This window comes from Oncorhynchus nerka, linkage group LG4, assembly GCF_034236695.1.
Source record: "Oncorhynchus nerka isolate Pitt River linkage group LG4, Oner_Uvic_2.0, whole genome shotgun sequence".
Taxonomy (NCBI): domain Eukaryota; kingdom Metazoa; phylum Chordata; class Actinopteri; order Salmoniformes; family Salmonidae; genus Oncorhynchus; species Oncorhynchus nerka.
The window spans coordinates 70,510,836-70,527,167 of NC_088399.1; the positions used below are offsets into that span (position 1 = coordinate 70,510,836).

General features: G+C 45.2%; 1 pseudogene; it reads right to left on the bottom strand.

The window, feature by feature from the left end:
• Positions 1-13,171: 13,171 nt before the first annotated feature.
• Positions 13,172-15,450, bottom strand: LOC135571534 (uncharacterized; annotated as a pseudogene).
• Between the last annotated feature and the right edge of the window lie 882 nt (positions 15,451-16,332).

Sequence of the window (16,332 nt, forward strand, 5' to 3'; positions counted from 1 at the left end):
TTCAAATGTATGAGGCTGTTTCTAGGTCAAGGAACCTTCTAGAGCCCCATAACTCACCACGCACTATCGACCTGAGCTGTAGAACAGGTTTCTAAAGTTTCAGAACTCTAGGTCTGACGGTTCTTTAATAGTTTGAACAAAGTTAACTATTGCAGGCTCTGTCTATCTCTACACACCACACTGTGTCCCTCCGTCCAAGCTGTGTGTGTGTGTGTGTGTGTGTGTCTGTGTGTGTGTGTGTGTGTGTGTGTGTGAGAACTTTTCTTTGACATCTTCTGGGGAAAATGACTGATTTACAGTTCATGAGGGTTGCTTAATCACACATATGAAGTTTTAAAAAGATCTGACCTTTTTAACCCTTCGAAACAGCGCATATGACACCATTTGAAGGCACTTCCGGTTGGCACAGGAAGCTGAACGTGAACACATATCCTCATTGGGGTAGGCTCTTACAGAATCCTGAGTTTTAAGTCTTTATGTTTAGAATTGACTGATCTACACAGGGTTGAATGCAGTGATTTTCATAATTGCAAGTTATGTATATCAAAACACTTTTAGGGTGCATTAATCACTTACGGTTGCTTCAGGAAGCTTAGGATCAACACAGGTAGACCTCATAGTGGCCTGATGGATTGTCATGGAAGACAGGTTCATAAGACATTCATAACCCACATGGGCTTCAGGTTGAATTTAGTGGTGCAGGCAATGTATTACTATGGGGAGAGAAGTCAATGAAAACTGTTTGATGTAAACACCTTCTTTTAACTTTTAAGAGTTAATGCCACATGGTCAAGTTTAGGCTTGCACCGATCGGGAGGACCTCAGGAATGTTCCCGAGGTAGATTTTTGCTTCTAACCCTAACTGTTCTCCCGCTGTCACCCAAAAGCCCCTGCAATTTAGGGCCAGGCTTCATTATGAGCTCAGACCGAGCAAGCTACGGTCTAGCGGGGCATCTCGTTGAACTCGGCACAGCCTAGAGATTATGGTAATGCCATTGCAGGCTCTGAGTGTCTTTAAGCACCGCACTTTGTCACTCCATCCTTGCTGCGTGTGTGTGTGTGTGTGTGTGTGTGTGTGTGTGTGTGTGTGTGTGTGTGTGTGTGTGTGTGTGACAGAGCTTTTCTTTGACATCTGTTGGGAGAAATGACTGATTTACAGTTCATGAGGGTGGCCTAATAACCAATATGAAGTTTTGAAAAAAGATCAGACCTTTTAACCCTTCGAAACAGCACCTATGACAACATTTTACGGCACTTCCGGTTTACACAGGAAGCTGAAAGTAAACACATATCCTCCTTTGGGGTAGGCACTTATATAATATTGAGTTTTAAGTCTTTATGTTAAGAACCGACCTATTTACAGAGGGTTGAATGAGTGTGTGTTATTTCAGAAAATCACAGAAATCTCGCATAGCTCGGAAACACAATTGAAAAAGATTCATCTGAACAAGCTGCAACTGGATCTGTAACTTAAAAAGAAAAGAAAAACAATTTGACATTGTACGATTTCTCTTAAATTACAATAGATAAATGGCTGGTTCTTTTTTATTGACACCGTAGGTTCATTTACTTTGATGTGAAGCGGAGAAATTATTGCTCTATTTTCATTTTTGACCTTTAATCATGTTGAGGCCTGACGCCATCTTGTTCGGGGCCAACTGCCCATTATGCCAAACCTATGCTCACCAAGTTTCTTCTTCAAGTCTTTTCCGTTTAGGAGATAAGGCCACGTCGTGATTGGTGATGTTTTGTACATTTGCAATATGATTCTACTCGTCCTCTTGTGGGATTTACCGGGACAGCGGAAAAATGACCAAAATTTGAACGTTTTATTAAACGAAAACCGATTGTCCGAGAGACTTCGTTTGATGACTTCCTGGAAGATCCGGCCCTGCTGCACGGCCCGACGCTGTCCTCCAATTTTAGAAATGTTGTCGGACGTCTAGTAAGGGGCCGACATTTGCAATGTGGACTTTCTCACTAACCATATGGCAAATGTCAAAATGTTCCCTTAGGTATGTGAAGTCCAACCCTAGGTCTGCCGCCGGCCCTACCCAAATCAAATCAAATCAAATCAAATCAAATGTATTTATATAGCCCTTCGTACATCAGCTGATATCTCAAAGTGCTGTACAGAAACCCAGCCTAAAACCCCAAACAGCAAACAATGCAGGTGTAAAAGCACGGTGGCTAGGAAAAACTCCCTAGAAAGACCAAAACCTAGGAAGAAACCTAGAGAGGAACCAGGCTATGTGGGGTGGCCAGTCCTCTTCTGACTGTGCCGGGTAGAGATTATAACAGAACATGACCAAGATGTTCAAATGTTCATAAATGACCAGCATGGTCGAATAATAATAAGGCAGAACAGTTGAAACTGGAGCAGCAGCACAGTCAGGTGGACTGGGGACAGCAAGGAGTCATCATGTCAGGTAGTCCTGGGGCACGGTCCTAGGGCTCAGGTCCTCCGAGAGAGAAAGAAAGAGAGAATTAGAGAGAGCATATGTGGGGTGGCCAGTCCTCTTCTGGCTGTGCCGGGTGGAGATTATAACAGAACGTGGCCAAGATGTTCAAATGTTCATAAATGACCAGCATGGTTGAATAATAGTAAGGCAGAACAGTTGAAACTGGAGCAGCAGCATGGCCAGGTGGACTGGGGACAGCAAGGAGTCATCATGTCAGGTAGTCCTGGGGCATGGTCCAAGGGCTCAGGTCCTCCGAGAGAGAGAAAGAAAGAGATAAGGAGAGAATTAGGGAACGCACACTTAGATTCACACAGGACACCGAATAGGACAGGAGAAGTACTCCAGATATAACAAACTGACCCTAGCCCCCCGACACATAAACTACTGCAGCATAAATACTGGAGGCTGAGACAGGAGGGGTCAGGAGACACTGTGGCCCCATCCGAGGACACCCCGGACAAGGGCCAAACAGGAAGGATATAACCCCACCCACTTTGCCAAAGCACAGCCCCCACACCACTAGAGGGATATCTTCAACCACCAACTTACCATCCTGAGACAAGGCTGAGTATAGCCCACAAAGATCTCCGCCACGGCACAACCCAAGGGGGGGGCGCCAACCCAGACAGGATGACCACAACAGTGAATCAACCCACTCAGGTGACGCACCCCCTCCAGGGACGGCATGAGAGAGCCCCAGTAAGCCAGTGACTCAGCCCCCGTAATAGGGTTAGAGGCAGAGAGTCCCAGTGGAAAGAGGGGAACCGGCCAGGCAGAGACAGCAAGGGCGGTTCGTTGCTCCAGAGCCTTTCCGTTCACCTTCCCACTCCTGGGCCAGACTACACTCAATCATATGACCCACTGAAGAGATGAGTCTTCAGTAAAGACTTAAAGGTTGAGACCGAGTTTGCGTCTCTGACATGGGTAGGCAGACCGTTCCATAAAAATGGAGCTCTATAGGAGAAAGCCCTGCTTCCAGTTGTTTGCTTAGAAATTCTAGGGACAATTAGGAGGCCTGCGTCTTGTGACCGTAGCGTACGTGTAGGTATGTACGGCAGGACCAAATCAGAGAGATAGGTAGGAGCAAGCCCATGTAATGCTTTGTAGGTTAGCAGTAAAACCTTGAAATCAGCCCTTGCTTTGACAGGAAGCCAGTGTAGAGAGGCTAGCACTGGAGTAATATGATCAAATTTTTTGGTTCTAGTCAGGATTCTAGCAGCCGTATTTAGCACTAACTGAAGTTTATTTAGTGCTTTATCCGGGTAGCCGGAAAATAGAGCATTGCAGTAGTCTAACCTAGAAGTGACAAAAGCATGGATTAATTTTTCTGCATCATTTTTGGACAGAAAGTTTCTGATTTTTGCAATGTTACGTAGATGGAAAAAAGCTGTCCTCGAAATGGTCTTGATATGTTCTTCAAAAGAGAGATCAGGGTCCAGAGTAACGCCGAGGTCCTTCACAGTTTTATTTGAGACGACTGTACAACCATTAAGATTAATTGTCAGATTCAACAGAAGATCTCTTTGTTTCTTGGGACCTAGAACAAGCATCTCTGTTTTGTCCGAGTTTAATAGTAGAAAGTTTGCAGCCATCCACTTCCTTATGTCTGAAACACATGCTTCTAGCGAGGGCAATTTTGGGGCTTCACCATGTTTCATTGAAATGTACAGCTGTGTGTCATCCGCATAGCAGTGAAAGTTTACATTATGTTTTCGAATAACATCCCCAAGAGGTAAAATATATAGTGAAAACAATAGTGGTCCTAAAACAGAACCTTGAGGAACACCGAAATTTACAGTTGATTTGTCAGAGGACAAACCATTCACAGAGACAAACTGATATCTTTCCGACAGATAAGATCTAAACCAGGCCAGAACATGTCCGTAGACCAATTTGGGTTTCCAATCTCTCCAAAAGAATGTGGTGATCGATGGTATCAAAAGCAGCACTAAGGTCTAGGAGCACGAGGACAGATGCAGAGCCTCGGTCCGATGCCATTAAAATGTCATTTACCACCTTCACAAGTGCCGTCTCAGTGCTATGATGGGGTCTAAAACCAGACTGAAGCATTTCGTATACATTGTTTGTCTTCAGGAAGGCAGTGAGTTGCTGCGCAACAGCCTTCTCTAAAATTTTGAGAGGAATGGAAGATTTGATATAGGCCGATAGTTTTTTATATTTTCTGGGTCAAGGTTTGGCTTTTTCAAGAGAGGCTTTATTACTGCCACTTTTAGTGAGTTTGGTACACATCCAGTGGATAGAGAGCCTTTTATTATGTTCAACATAGGAGGGCCAAGCACAGGAAGCAGCTCTTTCAGTAGTTTAGTTGGAATAGGGTCCAGTATGCAGCTTGAAGGTTTAGAGGCCATGATTATTTTCATCATTGTGTCAAGAGATATAGTACTAAAAGACTTGAGCGTCTCTCTTGATCCTAGGTCCTGGCAGAGTTGTGCAGACTCAGGACAACTGAGGTTTGGAGGAATACGCAGGTTTAAAGAGGAGTCCGTAATTTGCTTTCTAATAATCATAATCTTTTCCTCAAAGAAGTTCATGAATTTATCACTGCTAAAGTGAAAGTCATCCTCTCTTGGGGAATGCTGCTTTTTAGTTAGCTTTGCGACAGTATCAAAAAGGAATTTCGGATTGTTCTTATTTTCCTCAATTAAGTTAATTAACTCAATTAAGTTTTTTTCTACTGTGTTATTGACTTGTTAATTGTTTACTCCATGTGTAACTCTGTGTTGTCTGTTCACACTGCTATGTTTTATCTTGGCCAGGTCGCAGTTGCAAATGAGAACTTGTTCTCAACTAGCCTACCTGGTTAAATAAAGGTGAAATAAAAAATTTTAAAAATAAAAAAAATAGAAAAATAGGATGATCGAGCAGCAGTAAGGGCTCTTCGGTACTGCACGGTACCGTCCTTCCAAGCTAGTCGGAAGACTTCCAGTTTGGTGTGGCGCCATTTCCGTTCCAATTTTCTGGAAGCTTGCTTCAGAGCTCGGGTATTTTCTGTGTACCAGGGAGCTAGTTTCTTATTAGACATTTTTTTAGTTTTTAGGGGTGCAACTGCATCTAGGGTATTGCGCAAGGTTAAATTGAGATCCTCAGTTAGGTGCTTAATGGATTTTTGTCCTCTGGCGTCCTTGGGTAGGCAGAGGGAGTCTGGACGGGCATCAAGGAATCTTTGTGTTGTCTGTGAATTTATAGCACGACTTTTGATGTTCCTTGGTTGGGGTCTGAGCAGATTATTTGTTGCAATTGCAAACGTAATAAAATGGTGGTCCGATAGTCCAGGATTATGAGGAAAAACATTAAGATCCACAACATTTATTCCATGGGACAAAACTAGGTCCAGCGTATGACTGTGACAGTGAGTCGGTCCAGAGACATGTTGGACAAAACCCAGTGAGTCGATGATGGCTCCGAAAGCCTTTTGGAGTGGGTCTGTGGACTTTTCCATGTGAATATTAAAGTCACCAAAGATTAGAATATTATCTGCAATGACTACAAGGTCCGATAGGAATTCAGGGAACTCAGTGAGAAACGCTGTATATGGCCCAGGAGGCCTGTAAACAGTAGCTATAAAAAGTGATTGAGTAGGCTGCATAGATTTCATGACTAGAAGCTCAGCTGAGCTGACTACACTGACTGTGCTAGTGGCAGACTCCACTATGCTGGCAGGCTGGCTAACAGCCTGCTGCCTGGCCTGCACCCTATTTCATTGTGGAGCTAGAGGAGTTAGAGCCCTGTCTATGTTGGTAGATAAGATGAGAGCACCCTCCAGCTAGGATGGAGTCCGTCACTCCTCAGCAGGTCAGGCTTGGTCCTGTTTGTGGGTGAGTCCCAGAAAGAGGGCCAATTATCTACAAATTCTATCTTTTGGGAGGGGCAGAAAACAGTTTTCAACCAGCGATTGAGTTGTGAGACTCTGCTGTAGAGCTCATCACTCCCCCTAACTGGGAGGGGGCCAGAGACAATTACTCGATGCCGACACATCTTTCTAGCTGATATGCACGCAGAAGCTATGTTGCGCTTGGTGATCTCTGACTGTTTCATCCTAACATCGTTGGTGCCGACGTGGATAACAATATCTCTATACTCTCTACACTCGCCAGTTTTAGCTTTAGCCAGCACCATCTTCAGATTAGCCTTAACGTCGGTAGCCCTGCCCCCGGGTAAACAATGTATGATCGCTGGATGATTCGCTTTAAGTCTAATACTGCGGGTAATGGAGTAGCCAATGACTAGAGTTTTCAATTTGTCAGAGCTAATGGTGGGAAGCTTCGGCGTCTCAGACCCCGTAACGGGAGGAGTAGAGACCAGAGAAGACTCGGCCTCTGACACCGACCCGCTGCTTAATGGGGAAAACCGGTTGAAAGTTTCTGTCGGCTGAATGAGCGACACCGGTTGAGCGTTCCTACAGCATTTCCTTCCAGAAACCGTGAGAAAATTGTCCGGCTCGGGGACTGTGCCAGGGGATTTATACTACTATCTGTACTTACTGGTGGCACAGACGCTGTTTCATCCTTTCCTACACTGAAATTACCCTTGCCTAACGATTGTGTCTGAAACTGAATTGCAGTACAGCTATCCTCGCCGTAAGGCTCCAACACAGCGGCTGCAATTAGAAGGCATCATGTTAATGTTACTACTTAGCTTCGGCTGTTGGAGGTCCTGACGAATCGTGTCCAGATAAAGCGTCCGGTTGAAAAAGTTGAGGAAAAATAAATAAATATATGAACGGTAATTAAAAAGTGAAAACCGTAAAGTTGTCAGGTAGCAAAATAGTTTGGCAACAAAACGCACAGCAACTCGAAACAAGCCTGCAAGTTGTGACCGGAAATGAAGCTATCCTCTAGAAGCTATGGCCTTACCAAGTGTGGGACTAGCAGTGGCACCTCCACCACCCTCAACGTCGCCCTGGCCACCATCCACAACATCGCAGAATACTACGGTGGAGCTTGTGTCTGTCGCCTCGAAGTAGTGCCTCCTCCCTAGTCACTCCAAACCCAGCTCTGCAAGTGTCAGCAAGCCACAGCCAAACCACACTGCACCTGCCAAGCAGAAAGCCCCAGCCCCAGCATTACCTATTAGTTGTGGTATTAGTACGGTCAACGGTCAAGGTTAGGCTTGCACAGATCGGGAGGACCACAGGAACGTACCTGAGGTCGAATTGTGCCTCTCACCCTAACGGCTTTTCTCTCACTGTCACCCAAAAGTAAATTAAATGTAGGGCCAGGCTTAATTTTGGGCCTACGGTCAAGCTTGGGCATCTCGTTGAACTCTGCACGGCCTTGAGAATATGGAAATGCCATCGCAGGCTCTGTGTGTCTTTAAGCACCGCACTTTGTCACTCCATCCTTGCTGTGTTTTGTGTGTGTGTGTGTGTGTGTGTGTGTGTGTGTGTGTGTGTGTGTGTGTGTGTGTGTGTGTGTGTGTGTGTGTGTGTGTGTGTGTGTGTGTGTGTGTGTGTGTGTGTGTGACAGAGCTTTTCTTTGACATCTGTTGGGAGAAATGACTGATTTACAGTTCATGAGGGTTGCCTAATAACCAATATGAAGTTTTGAAAAGATCAGACCTTTTTAACCCTTCGAAACAGCACCTATGACAACATTTTACGGCACTTCCGGTTTACACAGGAAGCTGAAAGTAAACACATATCCTCCTTGGGGTAGGCACTTATATAATATTGAGTTTTAAGTCTTTATGTTAAGGCTGGCTAACAGCCTGCTGCCTGGCCTGCACCCTATTTCATTGTGGAGCTAGAGGAGTTAGAGCCCTGTCTATGTTGGTAGATAAGATGAGAGCACCCCTCCAGCTAGGATGGAGTCCGTCACTCCTCAGCAGGTCAGGCTTGGTCCTGTTTGTGGGTGAGTCCCAGAAAGAGGGCCAATTATCTACAAATTCTATCTTTTGGGAGGGGCAGAAAACAGTTTTCAACCAGCGATTGAGTTGTGAGACTCTGCTGTAGAGCTCATCACTCCCCTAACTGGGGGGGGCCAGAGACAATTACTCGATGCCGACACATCTTTCTAGCTGATATGCACGCAGAAGCTATGTTGCGCTTGGTGATCTCTGACTGTTTCATCCTAACATCGTTGGTGCCGACGTGGATAACAATATCTCTATACTCTCTACACTCGCCAGTTTTAGCTTTAGCCAGCACCATCTTCAGATTAGCCTTAACGTCGGTAGCCCTGCCCCCGGGTAAACAATGTATGATCGCTGGATGATTCGCTTTAAGTCTAATACTGCGGGTAATGGAGTCGCCAATGACTAGAGTTTTCAATTTGTCAGAGCTAATGGTGGGAAGCTTCGGCGTCTCAGACCCCGTAACGGGAGGAGTAGAGACCAGAGAAGACTCGGCCTCTGACACCGACCCGCTGCTTAATGGGGAAAACCGGTTGAAAGTTTCTGTCGGCTGAATGAGCGACACCGGTTGAGCGTTCCTACAGCATTTCCTTCCAGAAACCGTGAGAAAATTGTCCGGCTGCGGGGACTGTGCCAGGGGATTTATACTACTATCTGTACTTACTGGTGGCACAGACGCTGTTTCATCCTTTCCTACACTGAAATTACCCTTGCCTAACGATTGCGTCTGAAACTGGAATTGCAGTACAGCTATCCTCGCCGTAAGGCGAACACAGCGGCTGCAATTAGAAGGCATCATGTTAATGTTACTACTTAGCTTCGGCTGTTGGAGGTCCTGACGAATCGTGTCCAGATAAAGCGTCCGGAGTGAAAAAGTTGAGGAAAAAATAAATAAATATATGAACGGTAATTAAAAAGTGAAAACCGTAAAGTTGTCAGGTAGCAAAATAGTTTGGCAACAAAACGCACAGCAACTCGAAACAAGCCTGCAAGTTGTGACCGGAAATGAAGCTATCCTCTAGAAGCTATGGCCTTACCAAGTGTGGGACTAGCAGTGGCACCTCCACCACCCCTCAACGCTTCGCCCTGGCCACCATCCACAACATCGCAGAATACTACGGTGGAGCTTGTGTCTGTCGCCTCGAAGTAGTGCCTCCTCCCCTAGTCACTCCAAACCCAGCTCTGCAAGTGTCAGCAAGCCACAGCCAAACCACACTGCACCTGCCAAGCAGAAAGCCCCAGCCCCAGCATTACCTATTAGTTGTGGTATTAGTACGGTCAACGGTCAAGGTTAGGCTTGCACAGATCGGGAGGACCACAGGAACGTACCTGAGGTCGAATTGTGCCTCTCACCCTAACGGTTCTCTCACTGTCACCCAAAAGTAAATTAAATGTAGGGCCAGGCTTAATTTTGGGCCTACGGTCAAGCGGGGCATCTCGTTGAACTCTGCACGGCCTTGAGAATATGGAAATGCCATCGCAGGCTCTGTGTGTCTTTAAGCACCGCACTTTGTCACTCCATCCTTGCTGTGTTTGTGTGTGTGTGTGTGTGTGTGTGTGTGTGTGTGTGTGTGTGTGTGTGTGTGTGTGTGTGTGTGTGTGTGTGTGTGTGTGTGTGTGTGACAGAGCTTTTCTTTGACATCTGTTGGGAGAAATGACTGATTTACAGTTCATGAGGTTGCCTAATAACCAATATGAAGTTTTGAAAAGATCAGACCTTTTTAACCCTTGAAACAGCACCTATGACAACATTTTACGGCACTTCCGGTTTACACAGGAAGCTGAAAGTAAACACATATCCTCCTTGGGGTAGGCACTTATATAATATTGAGTTTTAAGTCTTTATGTTAAGAACCGACCTATTTACAGAGGGTTGAATGAGTGTGTGTTATTTCAGAAAATCACAGAAATCTCGCATAGCTCGGAAACACAATTTAAAAAGATTCATCTGAACAAGCTGCAACTGGATCTGTAACTTAAAAAGAAAAGAAAAAACAATTTGACATTGTACGATTTCTCTTAAATTACAATAGATAAATGGCTGGTTCTTTTTTTACTGACACCGTAGGTTCATTTACTTTGATGTGAAGCGGAGAAATTATTGCTCTATTTTCATTTTTGACCTTTAATCATGTTGAGGCCTGGACGCCATCTTGTTCGGGGCCAACTGCCCATTATGCCAAACCTATGCTCACCAAGTTTCTTCTTCGAAGTCTTTTCCGTTTAGGAGATAAGGCCACGTCGTGATTGGTGATGTTTTGTACATTTGCAATATGATTCTACTCGTCCTCTTGTGGGATTTACCGGGACAGCGGAAAAATGACCAAAATTTGAACGTTTTATTAAACGAAAACCGAATGTCCGAGAGACTTCGTTTGATGACTTCCTGGAAGATCCGGCCCTGCTGCACGGCCCGACGCTGTCCTCCAATTTTAGAAATGTTGTCGGACGTCTAGTAAGGGGCCGTACATTTGCAATGTGGACTTTCTCACTAACCATATGGCAAATGTCAAAATGTTCCCTTAAGGTAAGTGAAGTCCAACCCTAGGTCTGCCGCCGGCCCTACCCAAAGCCTCTCCTCTAGAAGCTATGGCCTTACCAAGTGTGGGACTAGCAGTGGTACCTCCACCACCCCTCAACGCTTCGCCCTGGCCACCATCCACAACATCGCAGAATACTACGGTGGAGCTTGTGTCTGTCGCCTCGAAGTAGTGCCTCCTCCCCTAGCCACTCCAAACCCAGCTCTGCAAGTGTCAGCAAGCCACAGCCAAACCACACTGCACCTGCCAAGCAGAAAGCCCCAGCCCCAGCATTACCTATTAGTTGTGGTATTAGTAAACACAATTGGCCCAGCGTCGTCAGGGTTAGGGGAGGGTTTGGCTGGGGTAGGCCATCATTGTAAATAAGAATTTGTTCTTAACTGACTTGCTTAATTAAATAAATGTAAAATAAAATGAAATAAAAAGTAGAACACCAGACCAGAACATTTCTGACCTGCAAGAAATGAATGCAAATTAGAAAGAATTGTTTATTTCCTTTTGTTTATTGTCTATTCCATTTGCTTTGGCAGTGTAAACATATGTTTCCCATGCCAATAAAGCCAATAAGTACGTTGTATGCTTATTATGATGATGAAATATCATGGGTGAAGCAGATTGTTGAATGGCCTGACGAATAGAGAAGAGAGTGTTGTCTCCCATTAGAGAGAACAGAAGAGTCACCTCCATCCTTTATTAATTAATAGAACTCATTTTCAGTATGATTTAAGACACCTTTCTCCTCTTCCTGCAAATCTACCCTCTGTCTAAAGGTCCTGTCAACAAGATCGTTTCTGCTGATGCCAATGAAAGATTTATTTGTATTTTATTTTATATTTCTGTATTCTGCGTGAACGTAATTTTTCTCTTTATTTTTCTTTCTTGTGAATGTTGCCAGGCGTTATGGAAAAAGAGAGGAAAGGAAACAGCTCCTAAAAAATGTGTCATGTGTCTGATAAGACGTGAGGGTGAAAGTGTGACAATGTGACAGATATCCTCATCATGGATAGGGGCCTGATGGCACACACTGGCTCCTCCTGCTCACACGCTTCCAGCAGGGGACAGTAATGATCCCCATCAATCAGATTGACACCTACCAGACTGGTGGGGAAGAGCAAGAGAGAAAAAGTGTCCTGTGTCTCCATATGGAGCATACCTGGTGATGTTTGATTCAGTTTGGTCAAGCAGGCACAAACAAGCAGTTAGTGACATTCTGGGTACAAGGTTTGCAAGGTGAAATTCCATTATAGAACCCACACATGCAAATACTCCAATGACAATGCTGCTATTCCTGTGTCCTTTCTGACAGTCATATTATTAGATGTATATTGGCTATGCTAACATAAGATATGAGGCAAGATGTACCACTCATTTTGAAACATGGAGCTGAGCTCAGTAACAGGAATGTTTGGCCTGATACCGACGAGACGGCCTTTCGGGAGGGCAGAGAACTGGCAGAGTGGTACCAGAAAAACATCTATCCTTCAACGTGAGCAAGACTAAGGAGCTGATCGTGGACTACAGGAAAAAGCGGGCCGAACAAGCCCCTATTAACGGGCCTGTAATGGAGCAGGCCGAGAGTTAAGTACCTTGGTGTCCACATCGACAAAGAACTCTCATGGGTCAAACATACCAAGACAGTCGTGAAGAGGATACGACAACCCCCCCCCCAAGAGACTGACAAGAATTGTCATGGGTCCCCAGAAGGCTTTACAGCTGCACCATCAAGAGCCTCCTGATCAGTTGCAGTCCAAGTTAAACTTCTGCTACCGCACGGTAAGCGGTTCCGGAGTGCCAGGTCTAGGACCAAAAGGCTCCTCAACAGCTTAATGGCATCTCAAGCTATAAGACTGCTGAACAATTCATTTTAAAAAATGAAAGGGGCTTGCAAGTAAACATTATGGCAAAATTCACACTTGTAGTCAGCGTATGTGACAAGTAGTTTGTCATTTTCTGGATGATCAGACAATGGAAAAAACGTTCATTTACTTTTTTGGAGAGGGGGGTTAATGAAATACTTCAGAGAACTTTCAGGAGGGTTTAGTGAGATAGAAAGCAAGTGCATTAGAGTCACCATTAATATTAAGGGCATCAGGCCCAAAACTCTGATTCAGGCTCATTGATTGCAGAGGTCCAGTGATGCAAAAGATCCTGTCAAATGCCAGAGAGCCAACATTTCTTCTACTGGAACAAGCAACCTAACTACCACAACACTGACATCCCTTTGAAGGCATTCAAAACATTTGAAAACAATTAAATAGATAAAGACTAATATGTATTAGTACATTTTATTTAAAACAATTGAAGTAGAGAAGTCCTGACAACACTTCCAGGTCACAGCACCTAGAAGACAAAAAGATTAGTAACAAGCATACATGAATGCAAAGACAGGTGCCAAGGCTGCATTTACACAGGCAGCCAAATTCTGATCTTTTGACTACGCCAATCGCAAAAAGATCAATGAACTGCCTATGTAAAGCTAAACAGCCCAAATGGCATAAAAATACAGAGAAACTGAAATCTCACCTCAACTGGTGGCTACAGATCCCACTTCGTCATGTTCTGGACTCCCTAAAGCTCTGGACTCAATTTAGGTTGTGCTAGGGCCTTTCTGCTTGGCAGATAGTGGTTTGGCTGTGGCTTGCTGACACTTGAAGAGCTGGGTTGAGTGGCTAGGGGAGGCACTACTCCTACCGAGTAGGGTCTATGAGCCGGTGGATTGTAGATCCGTACAATTCTGGGATGCTGTGCATGGTCAGGGCAAAGCGGCGAGGGTTGATCGAGCTGGCACTGCTGGTCCTGCTCTGGGTAGGGCCATAGCTGCTAGACAAGAGGCTCTGGGTGGGACGTCTGGCAGAGCTAGTTTGGACTTCACTGCATTGAACAAATAGCTGGGCTGATAGCGTTGACTGGGGACAGGTTTAGAGCCACTTGGCTTCTGGGCTGTGGCAGGAGCATTCTGGATGAATGTTGAAGAACTGGCAGCCTGGGTAGAACTGAAGAGGCTGGAGACTGGCCCACTACTGGCAGCATAGCTGGGCTGGTAGCTCCCCACTGAGCAGACATTTGTCCGTACTTCCCTTGGGCAGGTTTTGCAAGGAGATTCTGGCTGTATGTTGAACCCCTTCCACCTTGGTTAGAGGTAAACAGGCTTTGGCTTGGTGTTGCACCAAGGTCAGAGCCAGGCTTGTAGGCGCCATAGGAGTTTCCACTAGCTGTAGAGCTGGGCGAAAAGACTGGAGCGAGAGGCCAGGCTAGAAGTGGGCATGCCGCGACTTGAGGTAGAGGCTCCATCTATTCTCTGGCCAGAGGTTTGGGCATATTGATTGAAGTTGAAACACTTCTACTGGCAGAGTTGCTCTGGTATTGCATGACATCTTGGGAGAAGCTAGGCTTGTAGGCGTTTGTTGCACTCCCACCTTCAGTAGAACCAAAACGCAGAGGACCTGGTCTAAATGAAGTTTGTGAAGAACCACTTGAGGGAACTTCACAGTCAGGAGTGGAAATTGACCGGGCAGAGATCTCCATTGGTCCCTTGAAAGCCAGGGAAGGGAAGCTGCTCCCTTGCTTCAGGTCCTGGACATAGTGGGTGAGGGAGGTGGTGTGGGTGGCAGTTTGACCATAGAGGCTGGGGCTCCTCTACTCAGAGTCTGGCCTTGGTTGGGTTGTCTGGAGGTGGAGAACTTGAATTCACTCTGGGTAGAGCCATAGTTAGGAGTAGATGGTTTCAGGTTAGAGGCAGTTCTACTCTGGACATTAAACACAACATCAGGATTCTGGACTAGTCCAGAGCTGCCGGAGTGAGGCTGTACAGTACGAAGAGTGTTGGCCTGGATTCTCTTTACCTCCCAACTTGAAACTGGCCTTAATGCACTGGGGTCAGTGACACTTTGACCATAGGTTCTGCTGGCCTTGGTTTGATGCTTGTTGTGGCTGACAGAGGATCCACTGGCTATAGAACCAGAGAGGCTAATGTCAGTATTCTTGGCACGGGTCCTCTTACCCTTTGTCTGGGCGGAGGTAAAGCTGCTGGGGATAGATCCAGAGCCCCTTGGGGCTGGCTGGAGGGAGCTTGGAGCAAAGCCTCCGAGTGTGTTGTATCCAGTCCCGCGGTAAGTAGCTTCACTCTGGACCGAACCAGAAGTGTGAGAGGCCGGTCTGAATTGATCCTGGGGATAGCTGCCACCTGTTTGCCTCTGCTCAACTTCCATTCTGGAAGAGCCAGAAAACCCATAGCCTCTTAGTCTCTGGGCATCTAAACAGAAGGGAAGTTATAGATTCAGTGCCAAACTTGAAGGTTGGTCTGACAAAAGTGACAACGTTTTGTGTTCATGCCTTACCACGTGGAGCCCATGTAAAACTTGAGTGTTCTGCAAACAATGAGCAAAGGAACACAATCCTGTCAAGAAAAGAAGTTGCCATTACACATCCACATTCCAAATACAAGCAGCAACCTTGCAGTTGACCTGAAACACATTGGTCAAAGAATCTTACCCCAAATTAATTCCAAAAGCCATATCAAAGCCTTAACCCACCAACAGCCCAGACAAAGCAATTAGTAGCTCAGTGCCTTACTGCCATGCTTAGTTGACATACCAGCTTGGTGTGTATTTATTGCCTGAACCTGCAGTTGCCATCCAATCACTGGCTTATTGATTGATCATTCTCAGCTGTATGTCTTTGTGGAGCGGACAGATTTTAAAACAACCAAGGTGAGGACAGAGGACGCGAAGAGTTAAGGAAAGACTTTTGAAATTCACACAAAGAGGGCTAACGTTATGACACCACAATGACATGCAGATGAACATGATCAATCAATCAAACAGTGATGACAACTGGCTGTTCAGGCTGTAAATATACACTCAGCTGATATATCAACAACTCAAGGCAGTAAGGCAGCGTTTACACAGGCAGCACAATTCTGATCTTGTTTTTCACTAATTAGTCTTTTGACCAATCAGATCTGCTCTGAAAAAGAGCTGATTTGAAAAGATCTGATGTGATTGGTCAAAAGACAAATGAGTAAAAAAAGGATCTGAATTGGTCTGCCTGTGTAAAAGCAGCCTAAGTTAGCGAGCTGGCAGCTATTGCGTTGTTTCCTCTGTGGGTTCTGTAGAACTTCATTTAAATATAGCTTTTGGAATACATTTTGGTTGCAATGTTTGGGGAAAAAGTGTTTCATATCTACTGAAAAGTTGCTGCTTGTGAAATATGTTGTGTAATTTCTCTCTTGGCTTTTACGTGATTTAACTTGTACAATGTATTCTCTTGACAGGGGATTTGTTTGTTTTGTTCATTGTTTGCAAAAATTCAAATAAAATTTTATTGGTCACATACACATTGTTAGCAGATGTTAATGCGAGTGTAGCGAAATGCTTGTGCTTCTAGTTCTGACTATGCAGTAAAATCTAACTAGTAATCTAACAATTTCAACTACCTTATACAAAAACAACTACCTTATA